A 22,527-nucleotide genomic window follows, 5' to 3' on the forward strand; every position below is an offset into this window, starting at 1 on the left:
GGATCATCGTTGGAGCCTTGAGGGCTGTTCATATCTGCGGCCAGAACGTGCGAGTCCTGCAAATGCAAAGCAGCAATAACGTTTTTGAGCAAGGCCAGATAGATTGTTCCAGGCTGCACCAGAGTTTATGCTGCTGTAATTGAATCAACGCAGTTTGCTCGCAGGGCAGCTGGAACACTTGCTCTTGCGGAACATAGAAGCTTGAAACTATTTTCTAAGAACTAGTTCACACAGAACATTCCTCTTCCTCAATGGGTGAACACTACTTCGCGTCTATCCGGTTATTCTCAGTCTGCTTGGGTCACACTATTTCTCTAATATTGCTCAACTTGTCTGAAGGGTCTAATATGGTGGCATGGGTAAATGTTAGCAAGAAATACTAGTGGCAGAATTAAGAAGCGCCTCACGTTCTGGCAGGAAATGGTAGCTCTCGTTTTGGCAAATGTTTACACCGAATTCGATGCACCAAGGACGAGCAAAATACACTTTAAGTTTTTTACTAATCACTATGAGTGATGCGGCTAAAAGGAGCACTTCTAAGAGGATGGGCAAATGAAAGTATCCACCAAACAAAGACATGTTCTACCACCAACTGTGCAGCGTGCTCTTAGCACGTCCTTTTCTTTTCCCTGCTGTCAGCAAAGAGGCATAACATTCATGCATTGGCCTGGTTGCAAAAGAAATAAATACGGAGAAATATAATGTGTAACTGATCTAGGCCATGAAAAGTGAGAACCACAAACTTGACCTAAGGAGAAGAGTTCTAACACTATGAAAAAAAAAAATAGCCATGGGATCTTTTAATTCGCGTATTCTCTATCCTGGCTTTTTGAAGCGTAAGCTTCACTACGGCTGGTAGTTCGAATCTTGCGTAGCGCCGATTTTCACCTTCAAGTCACCTTGACATGCTGCGCCTTTCCTAATAAACCAATTTACAATGGAAGCAAAACTATTACTGCGATACTCATAGCAGGTCTTCTTGTGGCACTACATTTGCGATTTAAATGACCTTGACCTGTTTAAGTGTGGGTGCACATGATCCCGTGTTCACCCAGTGTATACTGCACTTCCGTTTCTCCAAAACCTTAACCTTAAACCTTTCCCCTAAACTTAAACGGAGAGTCCACCCTGGGTTGTGCGATGTCACCTTAGCAACCTTGAAGGTAAAAGACAGATACTGCGCCTTTCCTTTGCTGCAAACCAATGTACAATATACAAGAAAAAACATGAAAATATGATCTTGACCTGGTTAGGTGTAGGTGTCCACGATTCCGTGGCATCAAAAAATATATATTTCTCCTTCCTATCCCCAAAACCTAATTTACAATCCACCAGTGTCATGGCGGTTTTCGCCTTGAAAAACCATGAAGGTCAAAGACAGATACTGCGTCTTTCCTTTCTGATAAACCAAATTACAGTATACAAGAAAAATATGAAAACATAATTTTGATCTGGTTAGTGGTATTTTCCACAATTCTGTGGCGTCCACTCAAAGTATAAAGCTCCTTAATTTCCTCAAAACCTAATTTAAATAAATAGTGTGAAAAACCGCGGATTGAAAAGCGGGTGGTAAAGAGGCTATCACTGCAACACTCACAGCTTTCGCTCTCTCACGAGGTTCACACCATGCTTAAACTGCCATAACTTTTGAAGCGACAAGCTTCACTACGCTAGTCAACACCGCGCTTCGCGTGAGCCGGCTATGTCGGAGCACGAGTGATGTCACGCACGGCGCCGTTGGCCGCCGCCGACTCCGTCACAGGAAGGGAAAGGCGCAGTATCTGTCACATTTGCTCTGTGGACACCTGAACCAAGACGTAAGGGAAAGTGGGAGTGAACGGCGAAAGAGAGAAAGGAGAGTCGTAGTGGAGGGCTACGGGACAAGCTACCGCTGTAGCTTTTCGCCCGAGGCCCATATTTCCTGTATATTACTGGAAATAAGTTTTTTTTTCTCAATTTTTCAATTTCGACAACCTGTGCATCTTTAACGTTCGCTGACATCTTACAGCACACGTTAAAGATCGCCGGCCAGGTGGTCTAAATTACTCTGTAGCCTTCCACTAGGTCTACCCTTTCTGTCTTTCCACTTTCACTCCCAAGCATTCACAGTTTTTAGGCACGAAAGCATAGAGCCCTGCTAGCCGTAAATATGACATTGAAAAAATAGAGAATACTACAGAATCTGTATTGAAGCAACGCGAAAGCACAGATGCTGCTGTTGGTTGATTCTAGTTACTTAATTCACTTCTTGTTTACCAATTTTAGTTGGTACCTTCAAATCGCGCGCCAATCCGTTCCTATGCCCTTTTTCGGCTCTACTTCCGGTTACGGGACGTGACATCCTTAAAGTCACAATAATTCACTTCTTGTTTATTAATTTTAGTGTTTTGTACTTTCAAATGGAGAGCCAATCCCTTCCTATTCCCATTTCCGACTCTACTTCCGGTTGCATGACGTCACATCATTGACGTCACATTCACTTCTTACCCATTTTAGTCTTCCGTACTTTCAAATTATGCGCCAATCCCTTCCTATGCCCTTTTTCGGCTCTACTTTCGGTTACGTGACGTCACATCCTCTACATTAAATTATTCACTTGTTTATTGATTTTACTATTTTGTACTTTCAAATTGCGCGTCAATCCCTTCCTATGCCCTTTTTCGGCTCTACTTCCGGTTGCATGACGTCGCATCCTAGACGTCACATTAATTCACTTCTTGTTTACACATTTTAGTTTTTGGTACATTCAAATTGAGCGCCAATCCCTTCCTATGCCATTTTTCGGCTCTACTTCCGGTTACGTGATGTCCCATTTTTGGCGCCACCCTAATTGACTGTATAATTACTATTTTAGTATTTGATACATTCAAATGGGGCTCCAAGCCATTCACTAATGAGACCATTTTCGCCTTTACTCTTTCATTTCTTGCCTCTAATTTATTACTTAACCTATTGGCCTAATTCTTTTTTCCGCACACATTACATCACCCTCTATCAATTGACACCGCTCATTAACCTCTGCGACTGCTGAATTACAGCTGCTGCAGACACGATTTTGCGTGTACTGCCTCTGATTAATTACCTAAATATCCTTATTGGCCTAATTACTATTTTGGACAATACATTAATACATCCTATATCGATTGACACCACTTATGAATTACAACTGCTGCGGACAACCTTTACATTTTCTGCCTGTAATTATAAACCTAATTAGCTTATTAGCCTAATTATTTTTGTGCAGCAACATTACATCAGCTACAATCGATTGACACCACTCATTAACCTCCACCTCTCAAGTAACTGCAACTGCTGCGGACACGATTTTGCGGACGCGGTCTGCGGACACGGTCTGCGGACAGAAATCTGTGAACATAGCGAAGTAACGCTTTTGCGTTAATAAGAGTAGACACGAAGCGTCTTTAACATGCCGCCGATACATACTACCCATACAGAAGTGCTACCATGGGAGTTGGCTGAAAAAGAGCGAAGAAAGGAAAGGCTGGAAGCTCAATGAGCATCCGAGACACCCGAACAACGAGAAGAACGTCTCGCTAACCGACGCAGCAAAGCCGAGTCTGAAACGCCTAAAGCATAACCATAAGCTAAACCGTAAGCATATCCATAAGTTAAACCATAAGCATATCCATAAGTTAAACCGTAAGCATATCCATAGCCTAAATCGTAAAGCATAACCAAAAGCTAAAGCATAAGCATCACCCAAGCTTTTCGCTTCGAGATATCCAGGCTTAACCTTAGCTAAGCCCCAGCCAATTTTTTTAGAATAAGCTTCAACATCAAATTCGAAAACATATTGTCTGTTCGTTAGCATGCCAGCGATGAAAAAAACGCAAACAAGTAAGCGACCTTGACACAAAATAAACCACCTCAAATTTCGCATATGATTTCTCAGTGTGTGTCGGCCATTTCCCTCTAGAGGTAAAAAAAATCTTACGCGCCTCAGGCATATACCTGGGCTTGAGCCTGTCGCCAAACTTTCTCTATACGAATGCAAGCCCTGAATGCTGGCTAACCACGGGATACGTCGGATAAACTGACAGCAAATCAATCATATCATAACCAGGGACTTCGTTGAAAAGCATAAGAACGAAGCCAACAGCCATCTTCAGAAAAGAATGCAATGGGTGCTGTTTTCGTGCTATTGAAGTAACCGTGTAACCGTAATATTGAAGTAATGATGCAAAACAAAACGTGCCCTATGCTTTCCTTTTCGCCAGCGGCTCTTGGCTTCCTTAGTTCATTTCACATGTAAATGGTGATTTGGAATCTAACCAACCTAGAACCTGAGATTCATAGTCAAATATGCTCCCAGGGATACAGACATGTTCGATGACTTGTTTAAGTGCGGCCAAAACTCCATGTCATCCAAATGCAGTCGGACGTGAAGAATGCTGTAGCTATATTCGTGCACCCACACAGTCATATTGCGAGATGATGAATAACTTTATTAACACCCGTCAAGGAAAGGATTCCTCCCCTTTCAGCAGGCTAGAATTGCTTCAGAAACAGGCATTAATGTTTTGAAGTGAAAGCTTCACTACCCGTGTCAGACCACAGCTTCGCGTGGCTCCACATAACCTAGTTCTGCGCATGCGCATTACGTCACAACCAAGGCCGCCGGCGCAGCCCCATCGCCAAGGTCTGCCAGCGTTGCCTGGCAACGCTTAAGAGGTGTGCGACTTCTCTTCATTAAAAAAATTAGTCCCCAGGGGCAATCAAACCTCCATCCACCTCCATCCCTTCGATCCCAAGCCGAGCGCTTCACCACTGTGCCACACACCGGATCGTGAAACGCTCTTCATAATTCCGCTTGTCTACCTTGAGCCAATGGCTTGGCGCTACATTTGAATGTATCAAATACAAAAATAGTTGTCAATTAGGGTGACGTCGAGATGAATAAAATGTTAAATAATTAAATCAGTCAATTAAGCTGACATCACGAAACCTGAAGTCAAGCCAAAAAAAGGGCATAGGCGCGCAATTTGAAAGTAGCAAATACTTCAATAGTTAATTAAATCAGTTAATTAGGGTGACGTCAAGGATGGGACGTCACGCAACTGGAAGTAGAACCGAAAAAGGGTATAGGAAGTAATTGGCGCGCAAATGAAAGTACCAAAGACTAAAATAGATAAACAAGAAGTGAATTAATGTAACGTAGAGGATGTGACGTCACCCAACCGGAAGTAGAGCCGAAAAGGGGCAAGGGATTAGCGCGCCATTTAAAAGTACCAAACTCTAAAGTGGGCAACCAAGAAGTGAATTAAGCAACTAGAAGCAACCACAAGCAACCAACAGCAACATCCGTGCTTTCGCATTACTCCAATGTAGATTCTGCAGTGCTCTCATTTTTTGCTTATTTTCATATATATCAAATGAAAACGATATAGAATGATGTAAAAACCTGGTGCTCACTTGTGTGCACAGGTTATGAGGTTATAGTTATATCTGGTTTACAGGAAAGGCACAGTATCTGTCTAACTTTCTCTGGCAAGTGTGTTTGGAAGGTGTACCATCGCTCCGGTCGCGCGCCGTTCCTTGCCGCTCGTTCAAGTGTGAGACTGCAGATAGCAGGAACGCTAAAAAGATCCCATCCCGCGGAATCTCGCGGAATATGACAGATCTCGCGCACAACTCTCGCGCACGGGATTTCTTTCCATGAGCCTAGAAATGCTTTCGCCTTAAAATTTAGTCTCCATCGGGAATCTAACCTCAATCCCTAGGATAGCCAGCTCAGTTTTTAAAACAAACTACGCCACAACCATGCAGAATCGTGAAATGCCGCACATCAATATTAACCAACCCGTGAAACGCGCATTCTCGTGAAACGCACATCCTCGGAATCGTGAAACGCACATCCTTGTCTACCGGAGGATGATAGCGGGATTCCGCGAGTGGCAGACGCTGCGCCTTTCTTTCCCTGTAAACCAATTTTAGAACGCCGGAGAACCTATAAATTCGTTCTACAGAACACTCGTTTTCGACATAAGGCGCACGATATTTGTGTGCAGCAGCAATGCTCCGGCATTTGCATTTCTCCACTGCATATTCTGTAGTGCTCTCGGATTTTTTATGACGAAAGCCTTTCTAGGATCGTGGAACGAAATCATGCTCGCGCGAGATGTGCTCTTGTCTGGCGTTCCTGCATTCTGCAATCCCACACTTCAACGCGCGCAAAGGAACGCCACGCGACAAGATCAATGGTGCACAGTCCAAATTTTGGCCGGTGAAAGTAGGGCAGATACTTCGCCTTTCCTTGCCTGTAAACCAATTATATTTACGTGTAGCACAGCAACTAACGACGATAAGAGTCAAACGATCAGAGTCAAATGATAGGAGAGGAAGGGTAAGCTTTCGCTCTTCTCCTCTTAGGAAACATCTAGAAGACAATATTTTTTTTCTAGTGGCTACACCACTAGAAGGCGACGCGAATTGAGTTTTACATGCGCGCAAAGTGGTACTAATTAAACCGCGTCCTTTAAAGCACTCGAATGCATAACCTAAAATAATTTTATTACCAGCGATACGAACAAAGAATCTGCAAACGCGAAATATAGGTATAGTCTAGCAGTGTCTTTTGAGATAGAATTTGCAGTGAGGGGGAGGCCCTTGCTTACGTATTTGCACAGCATGTTAGTGTGGCAGCTAACGGGACGCTAAACCTGTTACAACTACCGTTACCTCTTTGCAGCTATTTTGTTATCTTGCATTTAAAATAGGTATGTATAGGCTGGAAATATTCACTATATATGAATTAAGGTGGTGAAAGAACAGAAAAGACGCTATTCAAATCAACATAAAAATCAGAAAATGTAGATAGTGGAACGCATTCCCGCTAGCAATCGTTCCGAAAATAAGGCGTCTTCGTTAATACCATGAGGAACATAAGCACTGTTGTCGAAAAGTTTGCTAGCGGGAAATGCCGCCCCTCCCGTCCTTTCTTCATTTTCTGGTTCCAAAAAACCCACCTTGCCTGTCTTCCCTGATTACAACCGGACGACACGTCTTCCCGTCCTAAGAATGATTAAAGGAATTAAGCATCCCTTGAAGTACCAGTTCATTCGGCCCGACGCATCCACTCGGTCATAAAAAGCCGTAAAGATAGTAGCTTACTTTGCTAAGCATGCATTTTTGGCATGTGATTTCTTACTTGTTCATCATAGCCCCGATCCTACGCAGTGTGGGGACGAGACGTCAGCGCGGTGAACGCTGCGTTAGCAAGGGACTCTTCAAAGACAGCATCCTGTGCAGGTCGCCGAGATTCCCGCAACTGCACGGTGTCCCTCGGAGGTTCAGGCACTGGAAACCCAGGAAGCGAGCAGGGCGCGAACCGCCCACCTCCCCTGACTGCATCTAGGCTCCAGGAACTCTTTGAGGTGCGACACGACGTCAGCCCCTTTGCAGCCGTGATGACGCATCCCAAGTATACAGCGTACCCGATGAGCCCCAGCATCGCGCTGTACGTGGTACGCACACTTGAAAGTACACTGTGCACTAAGAAATGCCTCCGCCAAGTTACCAGTGCCAGTTCTGTTCGCTGCATCAAGCGTGAGCGTTGCTGCTGCTATCTACGCGAGGCTTCCGGAAGATCTCGTGCGTCTCGCGCGGGCAGCCTTCGTCTGCTCAGAGTGCAGAACGCTCGTGATTCATGTTGTTGTTGTGGCTGTAGGAAGAAGGAAAAGAAAATGCACGGGCCTGCTACTAGCTCTGTAGCTGAGCCACCTCCACTGCCTCGTGCGGAGAGAAGAGAAAATAAAGAAAGAAAAAGAGAGAAAGACGCGCGTCGCAACAGCCGACGTCCACCCGAAACGGTAGCGGGTGCAATGACGGCCCGCAAGAGAAGAATATGCTGGCAGGCTAGCCCCCGCCGCAAGCAGCAGTGACCTACCAGTCCCATTGGGCTGGGACAGATGGGTAACCGCCACTTGCGGCGGGGGCTGGCCTGCCACCGAATTTTTATCTGTTGTAGGCCGTCATTGCACCCACCACCGCTTCGGTGGTGGACGACGGCTGTTGTTGCGGCGCGCGTCTTTCTCTCCCTCTTTCTTTTCTTTCTTCTCCATATCTCTTCTGTCTGCACGAGGCACTGGAGCCCCGCCGGGGTGGTGCAGTAGTAAGACGCCCGACTAATGTGCCGGAGTACCCGGGTTCGAACCCGACCTCGGCGGCTGCGTTTCTATGGAGACGAAATGAAGAGGCATCCGTGTGCTGTGCGATGTTAAAGATATCCCCAGGTGGTCGAAGTTACTCCGCAGCCCTCCACTATGGCTCCTCTTTTTCTCTTTCCACTTTAATTCCCACACCCTCCCCTCCCTTATGGCGCGGTTCAGGTGTTCACTGCAACTAGTGTGACCGATACTGCGCCTTTCCTATGAACCAATTCTTCTTATTATTAAGTAGCCCTCGCTGCAAAATAATTGGTTCACAGGAAAAGAAAGCGCAGTATCTGTCACACTTGTTCTGTGGACACCAGAAGCGCGTCATTGAGTGATAGAGGAATAATAAAATAATCGGTCCGTGTACACCTGAACTGCGCCGTGAGAGAAGGGAGGAAGGTGGGAGTGCAAGTGGAAAGAGTGGAGCCGTGGTGGAGGGCAACGGAGTAATTTCGACTATCTGGGGATCTTTAACGTGCGCTGACATCGCAGAGCCCACGGAAGCCTCTTGTTTCACCTCCATCGAAACGCAGCCGCCGCCGCGATCGGTATTGAACCCGGGTACTCCGACACGATAGTCGGGCGTCTTACCACTGAACCACCGCTGCGGGGGAGAGAGGAAGGTGGGAGTGAAAGTGGAAAGATCTGTGTCCGAGATGTGTCATATCCCATGAGATTCCGCGAGATGAGTTTTTGCCTTGCGTTCCTGCCATCTGCAATCCCACACTTGAACGAGCAATTAAGCGGCTCAAAAAGGCTGTTTCAAACACCACACAAATCATAAAAAGAGTGACAGGACGCGCACATGGGCTTCGAGAGGCGGACACACTTCGAGTAGTGCACGCCTATACCCTCAGCAGAATTCTTTATGCTACACCATACCTCAAACTATCATGCAGTGAGGCCCAGCAAATAGACTCATTAATTTGGCAAGCAACAAAGGCAGCACTTAAATTACCGAAAAGCACTAGTAACGAGAGACTACTCGAACTGGAGTCCATAATACAATACATGAACTTCGAGAGGCCCATTTACAAGCACAATACCTCAGATTAGCTGCTACAACTACCGGACGACATATACTCTGCAAACAATTCATCCCTATTAACACTCCCTAGCCACATTTACACTTCAATCTATGTCAAACCATTACCGCAGAACATGCACCCCCACTATGACCAAGGTCGCAGGAAGGCTCGCGCGGCAGCGCTCCACAAATGGTACGGGAATGAGCCCGATGCCGTTTAGGTAGATGCCGCCTGCGATGAGAGTGTAGCTAGCCACTGCAGTTGTCCACAACCCCCACATTTCCCCTTAACTATTGAGCTTCCTTCAGGCACGAACCCTGAAGAAGCCGACCCAGTAAAAAAAAAGTCAATGGGTCCAATTGGGAATTTCCCAATTGAAATGAATGGGTCAAAAACCAATTGTGTTTTCGCCACCCATTGGGCCTGACCATTTGATATGAATTGGTGCTCCCAATTGGAAATAATAGGTCACCTATGAAGACCAAATGGTTCACCAATTGAACTCAAATGGCATACACATTGAGCCCAAATGGTTTGAACTCACATAGCTGAAAAAAAAAGAATGGAAATGCAATTTCAATGTTTTGTGTCCAGAAGTTATAGGGGAGCCGACTTCTATACAAGTGGAATGAAAAAACAATGTTTTACAGAAATCCTATATGAGACAAGCAAGCATTACACACACGGAACTAATACAGACTCAATGTATATATCCACAGGTTGCAGACTTATATACTCCATTCTTTGAACAGTGCTGCTGGGACCAGTGACACATTTTCGTTATTCAGAGTTAACTTATTTAATTATGCCTGCATTTACAGTGAACATGATATAATCAATTAATAAGATTAAGCGGCATATACTCTTTATAAGAACTTAAATTGTTCACTGTTGTCTCTTAATAGAGGTATTGTAAGGTAACGCGAAGGTCGGACTTGGGGAATCAGGCTTTATTACAGACCTGAAGCCTTGGTCGCACACTGCAGCCAAACAAACTCCGCGATGACGATGGGTATCTACAAGAGGGAGCAGGATGAAGATGAAGCAGCACGTTCAGCAGTGTGGAAGATGAAGCGCCACACAGTGCTCACACTATTTCGCCCGCGCAGTTCAAGCGGCCAGCCTGGCCGCAATTAGTCCGCAGGAATGCGCCGAACAAAAGGTTTCATACGTGAAACGTGGACAACTTCAGTGCCACGGTAACGACAGTCCGGAGGAGGGCAAACAGGGGAGACGCGATAGTTGACCGGGGAGGTTTTTGCAAGAACTGTGTAAGGACCAATGTAACGGTGCTGTAACTTGTCACAAAGGCCAGGAGTGCGTAATGGGGTCCAAAGTAACACCTCGTCGCCGGGACGAAACGAAACTTGGCGATGGGTTGCATCATAGCGGTACTTGCGGTCTTCCTGGCTAGCTTCCGTGTTGACGCGAGCAAGCCGGCGTGATTTGGCCACTCGGGAAAGGAACTGGTCAGGAAGAGAGGATGAGGAACTGGCATGTGTAGAAAGAAAAGAGGCGTCAAGAAAGGTAGCGGGAGAACGGCCGTAAACGAGGAAAAACGGGGTGTAACCTGTGGTCCGCTGTACAGCCGTATTGTAGGCGAACGTAACAAAAGGAAGTATTACGTCCCAGTTTCGGTGGTCCTGGTCGACATACATAGACAACATGTCAGAAAGCGTGCGGTGGAACCGCTCAGTCAACCCATTGGTCTGCGGGTGATAGCTGGAGGTCAATTTGTGATGTGTGGTTGAGGCTTCAATAACTTCGGCTACAATCTTCGACAGAAATGTCCGACCACGATCGCTGAGAAGCACTTGAGGGGCCCCATGGCGCAGTACGAGCGATTCCAAAAAGAAGGTCGCGACCTCATGTGCTGAGCCATTAGGCAGGGAAGCGGTCTCAGCGTAGCGTGTTAGGTGGTCGACGGCGGTGACGATCCAGCGATTACCTCGTGCGGACAATGGAAGTGGCCCGTATAAGTCTATGCCAACAACGGCAAAAGGAGTAGCAGGGCAAGGTAGCGGCTGTAGTAGGCCAGCAGGAGGAGAAGTGGGCCGTTTGCGGCGCTGACATGGCAGACAAGAGGCGACGTATTTTGCCACACTTGAGGCGAGGCCTGGCCAGAAGAAACGGGCTTTCACGCGGTGGTAAGTTTTATGAAAGCCTAAGTGACCGGCTGTAGCATCATCGTGGAAAGCCGCCAGGATACGGGTGCGAAGCGCTCTCGGAATAACGGGGACCCAACGGGTGCCTTCGGAGCAATAAATATAACGGGAGAGCACGCCGTTGTCAAGTTTGAACTTTTGGAGTTGCCTGCGCATCCTAGCGGTAGGAGGGTGAGAAGCACCGGTGAGAAGGTTGATTAGGGAAATACAGTAGGGATCTGCTCGCTGGTTTGAAATAATGGCGTAGCGATCTGGAGCAGCGGCAAGAGTAGCACAGGTTAAGGTTGGGGCTCTGGACGACATTGGGACGTCGAGGGTGCACGCAGGAAGGCTCGAGGAAGCACTAGGTGGCGATTCTGATAGCGGGCAGCGGGAAAGAGCATCGGCATCTCGATGTTTGCGTCCCGATTTGAATATGACATCAAAGTGGTACTCCTGCAAACGCAGAATCCAACGGCCCAGGCGTCCAGTCAAATTTTTGAGGGTTGATAACCAGCACAGAGCGTGGTGATCGGTAACGATCGTGAAATGGCGGCCGTAGAGGTAGGGGCGGAATTTCTGAACTGCCCAAACGACGGCTAGGCACTCTTGCTCAGTGATGGTGTAGTTGCGTTCCGCTAGTGTTAGAGTTCGACTGGCAAACGCAATTACCTTTTCCCGAGAAGCGGTATCACGTTGCAGAAGTATGGCGCCGATACCGAGGCTGCTGGCATCGGTGTGAAGAATGGTGGCAGCAGTGTCGTCGAAGTGAGCGAGAACAGGGTCCGAAGTGAGGGCATTCTTTAGGGTTTGGAAAGCTTTTTCGCATTCTTCGGACCAATTGAAAGTAGTACGGTCTGTAAGGAGGCGGTGGAGCGGTGCAGCAATGGTAGCGAAATTTCGAATGAAACGGCGAAAGTACGAAGACAGGCCAAGGAAACTGCGTAGTTCCTTAGTCCGCTGAGGGCGTGCAAAGTTCAAAACTGCAGCAAGCTTGTCAGGGTCGGGTCGAATGCCATCGCGGCTGACGAGGTGGCCCAGGATCTTGATTTCTTTCTTGGCGAAATTACACTTTTTTGTGTTCAGCTGGAGACCGGCGGATGCCAGGCACGTTAATACTTGATCAAGGCGGCATAAATGATCAGAAAAAGTCGCAGAGAAAATAACTATGTCGTCCAGGTAGCACAAGCATGTTTTCCACTTAAGTCCTCTAAGAACAGTGCCAATCATGCGCTCAAACGTAGCGGGGGCATTACAAAGTCCAAAAGGCATGACATTGAATTCGTAAAGCCCATCGGGAGTAGCGAATGCTGTTTTTTCTTTGTCGGCTTCGTGCATCGGTATCTGCCAGTAACCGGAACGCAAATCCAAAGTGGAGAAATATTCGGCGCCCTGAAGACAGTCGAGGGAGTCGTCAATTCGTGGCATAGGGTAAACATCTTTTCGAGTGACTTTGTTAAGTGCGCGGTAATCAACGCAAAAACGCACGGACCCATCCTTTTTTTTGACCAAGACGACCGGAGATGACCAGGGGCTAGCTGAGGGCCGAATAATGTCTCGCCGGAGCATATCATTCACATTATCTTCTATGATTTTACGTTCTGATAAGGAAACACGGTAAGGGCGGCGGCTAACAATAGAAGTACCTTCTGTAATAATGCGGTGCTGTGCAGAAGACGTTCGGCCCAAGGTCGGAGAAGTGACATCAAAGGAGGCTTGGTGTTTTCGAAGTAATTCCTGCAAAGCTTGGCGGTGAGTCGCAGGAAGGTCAGGATTGATGGTGCCAAAGAGAACACAGAGAGAAGCATCGGAAGAAGCTGCTGGTGAGGAAGAGGGGGCGGTAAGGGTGGTGAGGGACACCGGGTGAATGTCCAGGACACAAGGAAAACATGTCCCTTTAGTCAGCACAATGGGCTCTGGGGAAGTGTTCGAAGCAGCGACAAGCGCTGTGCCATGCTCAAACCGAACAAGACTTGGTGGTAGCGCGATTCCGCGGGTCAGATGGCGATCAGAAGGCACGATTAGCACATCTCCGTTATCAATGTCAGCAGAAGTAAGCGCGACAAGTTGTTCGCATCCAGGGGGCAACACTGAGTTAGTAGCGGCAAGCAGGCGATAACGGGGCTCGGGATGTTCAGAAGACGGATCGCTCTCGTTCATGTAAATGATCCTGTCGCGACACGAAATGCTGGCTGATGCGGCAGACAGAAAATCCCAGCCTAAAATAATTGGGTGAGCGCACGGTGACATCACGGCAAATTGTACATGGTGGCGGACACCGTCAACAAAAACTCGCACAGTACACTTAGCAGAAGGCCGAATTATTGCACCATTAGCTCCACGGAGGTCAGGTCCATCATAAGGCGTTTTCACTTTTCGCAAGCGGGAGCACAAGTCAGTGTGTATCACAGAAACAGCGGCGCCCGTGTCAACCAAAGCTTCAACAGATAATCCTTCAACCCGCACTAAAATAATATTCCAGGGACGTTCCGGAGGATTTTTGGGATGGCCGAAGAGTGCAGTTTTCCCTCCTAAAACTGCAGTGGTCAGTTTTCCGACAGGCGGGGGGTCGTCAGAGAAGCTTGACGGAGAGGCGAGGCTGAGCGGCGAAAAGGCGAAAGAGAACGGCGTCTTGAAGGCCTGTAACCAGCAGGCGGAGCGGGGCTTTCTGGCGGGGGTGATGAACGTCGGGGATAATCGGGGAATGAACGGTGGTTAGAGCCGGAAAAGCGAGGAGGGTAGTCTGCTTCAAATGATTCGTAGCCGCGGCGTTCATTCTGGAGCCTGCGACGACAGAAGCGGGAAATATGGCCTCGGTACCCGCAGTAATAACACACAGGGCGGGCTGGGCGCCAGTTGGGGTAGTATGTCGGCGCTGCGGCAGGTGGTGCCAATGCAGCGACATGAGCAGTGGTAGGCGCCGGTGGCGTAGGCGCTCCAACTGCGGGCGGCAAGGACGTGATCTGGGCGTACGTTGGCACCTGACAAATGGTAGGAGCGACCGATGTTGGCGGGGAATAGGTCATTGAGGCCAGCTCTTCTTTAACAATGCTACGCAGGCCGGCACTTGAATTATGTGGCTCAGATGCAGGGCGGCACAAATTACCTTGAGCCGAGAGCTCTTCACGAATTAATTCGCGAATAAGCACACGGAGGTCAGCTTCGGCAGTGAAACCAAATGAAGTGGGATCAGGCTGCAGGCGTATTGACTGTAGTTCGTCAAGGCGTTGACAAGTGGATATGATGGCATCGATTGTGGTAGGGTTCTGCACGGCCAGGGCGTTGTAGGCGAGTGGCCCAATACCTTTAAGGACGTGCCGAACCCGCTCGGCCTCTGGCATTGTGTCATTGATGCGCCGACAAAGTGAAAGTACATCTTCTATATAAGAGGTGTAGGTCTCATTAGGCCGCTGAAGTCGGGCTTCTAGCTTCTTCTTGGCGGACTCCGTGCGAACAGTAGGAGCGCAGAAAATCTGGCGTAACTTTTGTTTAAAGGTAGCCCAGTCCGGAATCGTCGACTCATGATTTAGAAACCACGTTTTGGCCACATCCGTCAAATAAAAGGACACATTAATTAATTTAAGAGAATCGTCCCATCGGTTGAAAGCACTGACCCGGTCGTAGCTGTCGAGCCAGTCATCAGCGTCGTCGCCGCGGAGACCGGCGAACATCTGCGGGTCGCGCTGACGGCTACTGACAGTCCAAGTGGCAAGGGGAGCTGGAGTCGAGTTGGTAGCAGCCGGAATAGCGGAGTGGCCCTCTTGTGTCATGACGATGGTGGTCGGGGTCAAACGGCGGCCAGAACGAAGCTCCAGGTGGATGCAGGTGACGAAGCAGCGGGGAAATCAAGGCGCACCTCCACCACGTGTAAGGTAACGCGAAGGTCGGACTTGGGGAATCAGGCTTTATTACAGACCTGAAGCCTTGGTCGCACACTGCAGCCAAACAAACTCCGCGATGACGATGGGTATCTACAAGAGGGAGCAGGATGAAGATGAAGCAGCACGTTCAGCAGTGTGGAAGATGAAGCGCCACACAGTGCTCACAGTATGTATATCTGTGCACATCTCAGTCAAGGATAACACTGACTTGACTTTCCCAATTGGGAATGTTTGCTTAGGACCAATTAGAACCAATGGGAAGCCCAGTTGGAAGCCCAATTCGTTTCAAATGGGCGTCCCAATTGGGAGCGAAGGAATCCCAATTGGGATTGAAGAAACCATTTGGGGGTCCCAATTGGAATTGAATAAACCCATTGAGCTAATGGGAAGCCCAATGGGTTTATTCAATCCCAATTGGGACCCCCAAATGGTTTCTTCATTCCCAATTGGGAGTCATGAAACCAACTGGGCTTCCCAATTGGGAGTGGAGAAACCATTTGGGTTGGACAGTACCCATTGGGCAAACCATTTGGGATTGGCAGAACCAATTCAATCTGACTGGTCTTCCCAATTGGACCCATTGATTTTTTTTTTTTTTTTTTTGACTGGGGAGGAGACCGCTACTATTGCTCTGGCATACACCGATGCCAGTTATATACTCAGTGATTCAAAAACTGCCATTCTAAATTATGCCAGGGGCCGGGTTCATCCTCCGGCGCACCGCTTGCTGCACATGACCACCTCCCACCTCCCCCGACGGATTGAGCTCATCTGGGTGCCTGCGCACTCGGGAAATCACGGCAACGAGGCTGCCGAGGGTCTAGAAACCGGGCACATGCGGACCTCATGGGGGATTTCTCGAAGGATCGTATGCACTCGTTTGCTGAGTTCACCGCAAACTCCCGCGCTGAGCGCCTCATCTATCCGTCACCCCACCCATCCCTCACTATCAGAGAGCAGTCAATCTGGCGTCGTCTGCAGACACGAACTCTACCGACACCAGCTCTACTTTCCAAATTTAAGCCGGTATCCCCCATATGCACTTTGTGCTCCCACCCCAAGGCCACTCTTACCCACATTCTTTTATCCTGCCCTGCGTCTCCTCCCCCCACCGGGCCGGTGCCTCTCCGAACCTGGGAGGACTGGGAGACCTCAGTGCGATCAGCGGACCCGGCCAGGCAGAAGATCGTCGTCAGCCGGGCCGCATGTCATGGATAAACATAATATGAACGTTTAGATCGTGAGTGCGGTCGTGCGGAGACCCAGGAGGCCTGCGTGCCTCGAATTCTTCTGCAAATAAAGTTTTTTCCTCCTCCTCCTCCTCCCCAAGGACCGCCACGCCACAGGCGCGATACTATACTGTCCAATACACTTGCCGGAGAACGCGTGACAGCCACTGAGCCTTTCTTTTACTGTAAACCAATTACAAAAATTACGAGTGAGTTTAGCGACTGGCGAAAGCCTGAGGTCTCCTCTTGTCTAGCGTTCCTGCCATATCTGCAATCCCACATTTCAACGCGCACCAAATAACGCCAAGCGACAGCGGCTACAAACTTCGGTGGCAGGCTAGCCCCCGCTGCAAGAGACGTTGACCTACCAGTCACAGCCCCGTACGGCCAGAAAAGCCACCTTTCACAAAGCGCGCGTTCAAGTGTGGCATTGTAGATGGCAGGGACGCATCCCGCCTCGGCCAATCAGAACGCCTCAAAAGCGGGACACGACAGCACGAGTCATTAAAGGCTATCGCCTTAGTAATATATAGCACTGCCACTAATGCCAATAATAGGCAAACGATGAGAGGCAAGTCATAGCTAGGAGAGGAAGGGTAGGCTTTCACCATTCTCCTCTTAAGAGACATCTGAGAACCAAATTTTATCCCCGTGCTCCGTCTTTAAGCCTTTAATGTATCATACTATCGTTAGCAAATGTGTCCCGAGTTTCAGGTGCATGCCTTATATGGGTATATGCCAATCACCATTGAATCGATACTCAGTCAGTAGTAATCGGAATAATTTCATGATAATTTGCAACTAATGTAAAGTAACGCGAAGGTCGGGCTTGGCGGATCAGGTTTTATTGGAGACCTGAAGCTATGGTCGCACACTGTAGCCAACCACACTCCGCGATGACGATGGGTATCTACAAGAGAGAGCAGGATGAAGATGTAGCACATTCACCCGTGTGAAAGATGACGCGCCAAACAGCTGTGCTCACACTATTTCGCCCACGCAGTTGAAGCGGCCAGCCTGGCCGCAATTAGTTCGCAGCATTGCGCCGAATAAAAGGCTTCATGCGTGAAACGTGGAAACCTCAGTGCCATGGTAACGACTGTCCAGAGCTTAGTGTTCCCGGAGACTGCGATGGGGTTTGATTGATTAGATTGGGCGAGACACTGATGAAGCGAGCTTGTTAGTTAAGCCACCATGTTTTTATTCATAGTGGCCAACATAGTGGTAACATTCGGCTAGATGCTGATTACAAACACTACACTACCCTCCTTGGGGAAAGTTAAATGGATGTGCACACACTGTCACATACCACTGTAGAAAGGTCTCTCACTGGCAAACGGTCACAAAGTCAGGTCTCAAAGTCAGACAGATGACATGGAGGTTTTATGTTTCTCTGTGGATAGAGCCCTGTTTGGAGAACTCTGGAGTGTAGTGCAATGCAGGTGGTGTAGGCGGGTGCAATATAGGAGGTGCAGGCTGGTTCACAACAGGTGGTGGACATATGATGTCATCGCGGTCGAGTGGTGTTATGGCTGATGCTTGTTTGAGGCCAGAGACATCCTCGAAAAAACTTGAGTTGCGCATTATTACTCTTTTTCCTCTCGATGCCTTGATTTGTGATCCATGAATGCTTACAATGATATAAGGGTCTGGATCATAGTATGGAGTGAACTTGTCGTGTCTCCCTTGCTTGCACAGGACTCGTTGACCAATAGAGAAGCGATGTGGTTGAGTATGTCTTCGTGCGTCAGCATGATGTTTGTCGTATGCCTTTTTCTCGAGTGCAGTTGTTTTCAACCTTGTTAAGTCTTCATTGTGCAAAGGACCTTCAGGGTAGCACAGCAGATTCCTCATTGGTCTGCCAAACAGCAGTTCACATGGTGATCTTCCTGTTGCAAGGTGTTTGGAAGATCTCTATGACATCAGGAAAGTGTCAAGCTCTACCTTCCAATGTGTTCTCAAGCTGACTTGTGTGAACATGCTTTATCAATGTTCTCATGAATCGTTCAGCTTCACCATTAGTTTGAGGCCACAAAGCTGTGATCCAATGGTGTCGAAATCCTAACTTTTTCGAGAGTGCAGCAAACTCTCTGCCTTGAAATGGTGGTCCATTGTCAGTTTTTACCTGTGCAGAGATTCCGAACTGGCAAAACTCTCGTCGCAGCAAGGGGAGCACACTGTTCGCACTCGTGGAATGTGTAACTTGTACTACTGGGTATTGCGAGAAGTCATCTATTACCACCATAGCGTACTTTCCATCTGGGAACGGACCACAAAAGTCAACTGAAACTTCCTCCTAGGGACCATTGGGTGGTTCAGTGATGGCAAGTGGTTCTTGCTTTGCTTGGGGAATGACTGCTTGACATGGCAGGCAACTTTTAATCAAAGTGTGTACTAGTTTGTCCACGCCTAGAAACCAAACTTTTTCTTGAGCATTTGTTTCGTTTTGACAATCCCTTGACGACCCTTGTGGGAGAGCAGCACTGCTTGCTTCTGCAGGCTACTGGGAAGAACTAGGTGCATTCCTCGAAGGACGATGCCCTCAGTTGTTGTTGTTAGTTCAGTTTTTATGGAGGCAAATGGCTTCAGTTCAACTGAGACCCAGCTGCTAGGTGTGGGGTGCTGGATAGCACTGACAAGTAATTGTATCTGCTGGTCTACTTTAGTTTCTTCAGCACCTTCTTGAACTGAGAAGGCATTTGGGATGCTGTGGCACTGGATGAAGTTAACATACTCGTTGGGTACTTTGTCGATGCGGGCATGTATTTTCATCTCAGGAACCGAATGCCTGGAAAGGTAATCGGAAGGGTTGCTACTTCCTGCGGTGTGCTGTACGTCAAATTTGTACTGTTGAATGCGTAGAGCGAGGTACTCAATGTGGGCAGATGGTGATGATCTTGGGTTTCCCAGTATGCTCATTAAAGGCTAGTGATCAGTCAGCAAAAGAAAGTGAATTCCACAAAGATAAAGGCGAAAGTGTTCCATTGCCCATACAGCTGCCAGAATTTCACATTCTATTTAGGACTAGCGGCTTTCAACAGGTGTGAGCGCTCTACTTGCATAGGCTATCACTGCAATGTGTTCACTGACACGTTGTGTGAGGATAGCACCCAGTCCATGTGGACTTGCATCTACTACCAGTTCTGTCGGCTTGGATGGGTCGAAGTAAGCAAGGGTGGATGCATCAGACATGGCTTGCTTTAGGCTCTCAAAAGCATTCTGCTATAGTTCTGTCCACTCCCATGCAACATTCTTCAATGTCAGCTCATGTAATGGCTGTGTGAGGTCGGCTAGATTTCTCAGGAATCTGCCTGAATAGTTGATCATGCCTAGCAGGCTCTTTACTTCTTGCGGTGAGTCTGGTGTTTTGATTTGTAGGAAGGCTGTTATCTTCTTGAGATCAGGATGAATGCCGTCAGCTGAGAAAATAAGTCCAAAGAAGTTCAGTTCTCGTTGATGAAAGTGATACTTTTTTCCGTTAGGTGTCAGTACAGCTTCTTGGAGTCGCTGCAGAACTGCTTTCAATAAGGTGTCATGCTCTGGTTTTGTTTGTCAAAAACAAGGATGTCGTCACTAACATTCAGGACATTGGGGATGCCATTGAGCACTTGGCGGATGGTGTTTTGAAAGATTCCAGCCGCACTGCTGATGCCAACGTTGAGACGTTTGTAGCAAAACAAGCCAATATGTGTCAAGAAAGTTGTAAGCTGCCTTGAAGAAGTGTCAAGTTCCAACTGGTGATATCAATTCTTCAGGTCAAGGTTGGAGAATACTGTTGCTCCATTTAAGGCAACAATGATGTCATCCACTGTCGGACACAAATGTCGTTCACGTTGAATGGCACTGTTCACAACACGCATGTCATGCAGATTCGAATTTCATCAGGCTGATGTGGTTTGGGCACAATAACCACAGGGGACAGCCACGGTGTAGGTCCGATGGCTGGCTCTATGATGTCTTCTGACAGGAGGCGTTCAAGTTCTTTTTCTGTGGCATCACTTAAGGCAAACGGAATACGTCTGTGGTTGTGCAACAGGTGGGACTGAGTCGTTCACAAAAAGGTGGATGTGCTGGGTTTTGAGTTTTCCAACTCCACTAAACTATTTGGGGAATGCTTCCATGACTGACTTGTCACCTGGATTGTCAGAAACTTGGTACGTGATCTGGACAAGCCCCAGGTTGGTTGCTGCTGTGAAGCTTAAGAGTGGTGCACAGTTTCCTGGAATGACAAAAATGTCTTCTTCAATGCACTTATCTTTGCATCTCATTGTAACAGAGACTTTGCTCAAAAGTTCAAGTGGAGACGTTGATTTGTATGGGAACACTTTGATGGATGTTTCTTGGAGATTCATATTTAGGCGACAGCTCTTGAAGTCATTTTCGCCAACAATTGACACTGTAGCATCCGTGTCGATTACAAAAGTGACTGACCCATTGTTGACAGTGACAACAGCCTTTGGAGATGAACTTGCTTGAGGGAAGTCACGGCAACAAAAACGTACTCGTCGCTGCTTGGACTGGTGTCACAGGTGGCTGCAGACTCTTGAACTCTTCTTATTGCAGGCTAACTGTGTGTCTGAGTCATTGTCACAGTCCATTGCATGTACTGTTCGCCTGGTTGAGCGACAGAATCGTGCAAAATGACCAACCTTGTTACATGCCTTGCAAGTCTTGCCCCATGCAGCACAACTGGATCGACCGCCTTGGTGAGGCCACTTGCCGCCACAGTTGCGATAATCTGCTGACGAGACACGAGGTCGCTGTGGTGTGTAGGCCTGCCGTGGCATCTGTCATTCATTTCTTGGGTGTTGGCCATGGTGTTGTCCTACCTTGTGTACTGCGAACACTGCCGCATTGTTATCGACGTGCTTTTCGATTTCGGACACATCCCGTTCGCCATCCTCGAGCATTCTTCCTTGCTTAAGTAAGTCCAGTAACGTGAAGGAATGAAGCATGGCATACTTTCGCAGACGAGACAACATTGTGGAGAGAATGATTTGGTTCTTGACTTAAGAGTCGACGTTTTCGAAGTTACAGTGGCGAGAAAGCTGCCGGAGGCACGCGTAGAAGGCGTCCAGTGACTCACCAACGTTTTGCTGAGCTTGACGAAATTTAGAGATAGCAAATGTTGAGTTCACTCGCGGCGAACAATATGCATTCAGTTTCGCTCATGCGGCATCGTATTCTGGCGTCAATGTACTCTGCGTGGTTTGGGTCGTGCTTGTAGCCGTCGCACCTTGCACAGCACTCTCGGGGAGCGAGCAATATATGCCGTAGACTTCTTCACCAACGTAGTGCAGGAGGAGCGCTTTTTTGCGTGCATCTGCCGAGATAACGCAAGCTGAAAGTTTTCGAACCTTTCTATCCACTTCGTCCATTCGTGACCAATATTGTTGTCGTCGGTAGCGCGCAGGTCAAAACTTGGGAAGGCAGGGAGCACATGTGCCATGGCTATGATTGCCGGTAGCCGCTTGTTGCTGATGGGTGATTGGATGGACTGACTCTTGATGTAGTGGTACTCACATGAGATAAAAAAGCACTTATGACACCATCTTAGTGTTCCCGGAGACTGTGATGGGATCCGATTGATTAGACTGGGCGAGACACTGATGAAGCGAGCCTGTTAATTAAGCCGCCATGTTTTTATTCATAGTGGCCAACAGAGTGGAAACATTCGGCTAGATGCCGATTACAAACACTACACGGAGGAGGGTAAGCAGGGGAGACACGATGGTGGGTTGCATCATAGCGGCACTTGCGGTCTTGCTGGCAAGCTTCAGTGTTGATGCGAGCAAGCCGACGAGATCTGGCCACTCGGGAAATGAACTGGTCAGGAAGAGAGGATGAGGAACTGACATCTATCTGGAGCTCCGTTCTGGCCACTCTTTGACCCCGGTCGCCATCATCATGACCCAAGAGGGCCATTCCGCTGTTCAGAATTCTTCCAACTCTACCCCAGCTCCCCTTGCCACTTGGACTGTGAGCAGCCGTCAGCGCAACCCGCAGATGTTCGCCTGTCTCAACAGCGACGACGCTGATGCTACGACCGGGTCAGTGCTTTCAACCGGTGG

The sequence above is a fragment of the Amblyomma maculatum genome, chromosome 9, assembly GCF_055883805.1.
Source record: "Amblyomma maculatum isolate TAMU_Amacu chromosome 9, ASM5588380v1, whole genome shotgun sequence".
NCBI lineage: Eukaryota > Metazoa > Arthropoda > Arachnida > Ixodida > Ixodidae > Amblyomma > Amblyomma maculatum.